Here is a 4,728-nt window from a genome sequence, read left to right on the forward strand (position 1 = left end):
GAGCTGAACTACTTCCTAGGGCTTCAAATCAAACAATCTGAAGGAGGAATCTTCATCAATCAAGCAAAATATATCAAGGAGATGCTCAAGAAGTTTGATATGGAGGGAAACAAGTCAATCAGCACCCCCATGAGCTCATCATGCAAATTAGATCAAGATGAATCAGGTAAATCTGTAGATCAAAAACTTTATAGAGGTATGATAGGATCTTTACTGTATCTTACTGCAAGTAGACCTGATATTATGTTTAGTGTGTGCATGTGTGCTAGATATCAGGCTAATCCTAAAGAATCACACCTAGCTGCAGTTAAGAGAATTTTTAAATACTTAATAGGAACTAAGAACATTGGGCTATGGTACTCTAAAGAATCTAGTCTAAACTTAATAGGATACACAGATTCAGACTTCGCTGGATGTAAGCTTGATAGAAAAAGTACCAGCGGGTCTTGTCAATTTCTAGGAGAAAACCTTATCTCATGGTTTAGCAAGAAACAAAACTCGGTTGCATTATCCACTGCTGAAGCTGAATATGTGGCAGCCGGGAGTTGTTGTGCTCAAATCTTGTGGATTAAACAACAATTAGAAGATTATGGCATTAAACAAGATAAAATTCCCATTAATTGTGATAATACAAGTGCCATAAATCTAACTAAAAATTCAATTCAACATTCAAGAACTAAACACATTGAGATAAGACATCACTTCATAAGAGATCATGTATTGAATGGTGATGTGACACTCCAATTTGTTTGTACTGATAATCAATTAGCAGATATTTTTACAAAACCCCTAAGTGAAGAGAGGTTTAGTGTGCTTAGGAGGGGATTAGGAGTGATTGATCCATCCTAGTGGTGGTTTTCACTAGAATAATTGATTTTGATGATTACAATGTGGTTAAAATAGAGTTTCTTTTCAACGATCATCAAATCAGATCATAATTAGGTGATTTTCCCTCATTTGGCATGATTATAGCATGAGTTTTAGGTGCGTGCCAAAGTTAGAGACGACTCGAGTAAGTTTCAGAGCCGGCTCCTAAGGGGGAGTCGACTCGCGCATTTGCGGGAGTCGACTCGCAAAGATGGCAGCTGAGGGGGAGTCGACTCGCACATTGTCGGGAGTTGACTCGAAGTCTACAGGCGCATAAGGAGAGTCGACTCGCGCATATTCTGGAGTCGACTCGAGGTCGAGTCGACTCGCGACTCAGGGGAGTCGACTCGCAGTCGGGATCCGACTTTTTAACCCTAGGTTTGTCGTTTCGCAAACACTTTTCTTTCAAGCCGCCACTGTTCAAAAAGCCCTAGAGCCGACTCCTAGGTCATCCCCGATCGTCTCCAACCTCTGTTCGGTCGATTTTTCACCGGTTCTTAGGGTTTTCGTCCGTTCCTAGGTCGTCTCCTGTCCGTCCCGAGTCTCCTCCGTCGACCTTTCTCCGTCCTTTAGGTGTTTCTTTCCGTTTAGGTCAAGATGCCTCGTAAGACCGTGGTTAGGAAGAGGTCCCGTCCCGAGGCCGGTCCCGAGCGGCGCTCCAAGGCGCGGCACGATCCCGCGAGGGAACCACCTCCGGCTCGTTCCCCGCCTAGGGCGGTTCCCGCAAGGCCGTTGGCCGGGAAGGCCGTCACCACCGGGAGGTATGTCGACTTTGACTATCTCTCTCGGGAAGGGTTCACCATAGGTGATAGGCTTAGAGCCCAGGGCCTAGAGTACTTCCTCACGTTGGACCTTCCCACTTACCCTGGCCTTGTTCAAGAGTTTTATAGTACCGTCCATCGGGGAGATGGAGGTATCGAGGGCACAGTAGTAGGTGTCCCTGTGCGTGTCACGGAGGATCTCATTGCCCACATCCTCCACCTTCCATTAGTAGGGGTGGCTCCCGCACACCCTGAGGATAGAGTTGAGGCCCTTACGGTCGTCTTAGGGCATCCATCTCAGTCCCCCCTAGACGAGGTATCTGCTAGCTCACTTCCTATTGAAGTGAGAATCCTTTTGAGTATTCTGTCCAGGTCCATCTTCCCTAAGACAGGAAGATTTGATTTTGTAAATGAGAGGGACCTAGCTATTATGTCTTACATTCTTCAGGACACCCCGGTCAACTTCCCCAAACTCATCTATAGGTATATGTGTGAGCCCCTAGATAGACCTAGGCTCAACCTCCCATACGGCATGATTTTTACTCTTCTCTTTAGGGAGTACGAGATTCCCATTCCTGAGAGGGAACCCTCTCGTGCATTGCGATGGACAGATCGCTTGTGTACGGGGACCATGCACAGGATGGGGTTTCGGAAGAGAGAGGGGGTATGGGTTAGGAAGTCTACCCTCACCGCTCAGACCACCAGACCTTCACCCAGTCCTGAGCCCGATTCAGACTACCCAGACCTTCCAGACATCCAGACCTTCCATCCACTCCTCCTGCTCCTACCACCTCCGCCGGACCTTCCTCCTCGGCACCACCCTCTATGGCGGTCCGGATTGATCCTGAGCAGCTCCGGGAGCTGCGACAGGAGATAGTCAGAGAGGTGAGGGATGAGCTGCTTCGAGAGCTCCGAGGTGCGGTGCCTGCTTCCACTCCTGCACCCGTATCTTCTCAGTTGGTCCCTTCCTTGACAGCCGTGACTGACATGACGGCTCATGTACGGGAAGAGATCTACAATGTACGGAGTTTGGTCCAGGCCCAGTTCCACAGCATGAGTGAGGTCACGAGCTCCACTCGACAGATGCGAGAGGAGATAGGTCGTGACATGCACACCACCACCGAGGGGGCCGAGCGCTTGTCGAATGTACTCATCGACAAGCTGGACGCACTTCAGACATCGGTGACTGGGCTTCAGGCGTCGGTGACAGAGCTCTCCACTACACATAGCAGAGCCACCACGTCTATCATCACACAGCTTGGCCATGTCACAGATGCAGTCACCCTCCTCATGGAGCAGAGCCGATTGAGAGGAGGAGCACCATCCTCGAGAGGAGGAGCCACATCCTCGAGAGGAGGAGCCACATCCTCCAGAGGAGGAGATGCATCCTCGAGAGGGGGAGCTTCATCCTCGAGGAGGACATAGATGTGTTTGAGTTTTGTTTTGTATTGTTTTACTTTACTTATTGTATGCTCAAATCTACTTCAATTCATATCAATACAATGAGTAGACATCTTATCTTCAAATATGTGCCAAATGAGTGGTTGTGCCATTGATTGTGGTTGATTTCCTCCTTTTTGGTATGATGACAAAAAGGGGGAGAAATATGTATAAAATGTGTAAAAGGGAGAGAAATATGAAAAAATATGTAAAAGAAATCAATGGAAATAAATAAAAAGATAAACTCTTAAAAACACACACAAATTTGTTCTAAGTGGATTCGGTACCTCGAGGCTCATTATCTCTCTTTTGGGGCTCCTAATGGAGTAATCTCCAGAATCTATTCAAGGGATATTCGGAGATTAGCTGAATCCTACTCAAGAACAAATTGACAGATTTTCCCTCTAAAAACAAAAAATTCAGTTCAAAAACTTCAAAGCATTAAAAGGAAATTCAGAGAATCAAAACATAGTTGAATGCATATGTTGAGGGGGAGAATCTAAATTTTAATCAAACTAAATCATTAATGACATATAAGCCACACAATTGATTGCATAATATGAAGGCTTATATAATTCCAAATGAAAGGGGGAGCTTTAACTCCGAAATTTAATGTTTCACTCCTTTCAAACTTGGATAAATTAAATTATCAGACATTTGAATTCATTTATGGATTTTATTTCATTATTTATTGAGCAAGTCATTTTACATATACTCAAAGTTTTGTCATCATCAAAAAGGAGGAGATTGTGGAGTGATTGATTAAAACCCCATTTGATTTTGATGAGCTCAAAGCATTTGAGTATATCCTGTGATTACTAATGAATTCAATTGAGTGTTTCAGTGAAAATCCTGTCCAAGTGTCTCTAGACTTGGTTCATAGTATTTTGGATAAGTTAAGAAGTCTGCATGAACCAAAGTCTGAGACTCGAGTCGACTCCCGAGTATCACGAGTCGACTCCAAGCGTATCAAGTTCACTGGCACGAGCTCGAGTCGACTCCAGACTAGTACGAGTCGACTCCGACTGAGAACAGAAAGAAGAACAGAAAGCCTCATCTCAGAACCTGTCAACGAGTCGACTCCTGAAGTGCGCGAGTCGACTCCAATGTTCAACGAGTCGACTCCAGGGTAGTAAGAGTCGACTCCAAGAGGTACACAAAGAAAAGTCAGAGAGCAGTTTTTCGGGTCTGAGATTCGAGTCGACTCCAGTGGAACGCGAGTCGACTCCGATGGTTGGCAGGTCGACTCCAAAGAAAGCATGAGTCGACTCTCAGCGGAACACAAGGAAAAAGTCAGAGAGCATTTTTGGGACTCTGAGATTCGAGTCGACTCCCGCATTGCACGAGTCGACTCCGAGACTCCGCGACCATCGACAGACAGAAAACCATGTTACTGCCTCTGAGATTCGAGTCGACTCCCAGACAGCTCGAGTTGACTCCAAGACAAGCTTCACGTCAAAAGGCAGAAGACCAACTTTCGGAAACTGAGAGCCGAGTCGACTCCAAGGAAGTTCGAGTCGACTCCAAGACTGGATGAGCCAAAAGACAGAGGATCGGGAGTTCGGGCTCTGAGATTCGAGTCGACTCTAAGGACAGTCGAGTCGACTCGAGTGGACAAAATTCAAAATTGGATCCACGGACTTCTGTGGATGAGCCGACT

This window comes from Phoenix dactylifera, unplaced genomic scaffold (genome assembly GCF_009389715.1).
Source record: "Phoenix dactylifera cultivar Barhee BC4 unplaced genomic scaffold, palm_55x_up_171113_PBpolish2nd_filt_p 002256F, whole genome shotgun sequence".
Classification (NCBI taxonomy): Eukaryota; Viridiplantae; Streptophyta; class Magnoliopsida; order Arecales; family Arecaceae; genus Phoenix; species Phoenix dactylifera.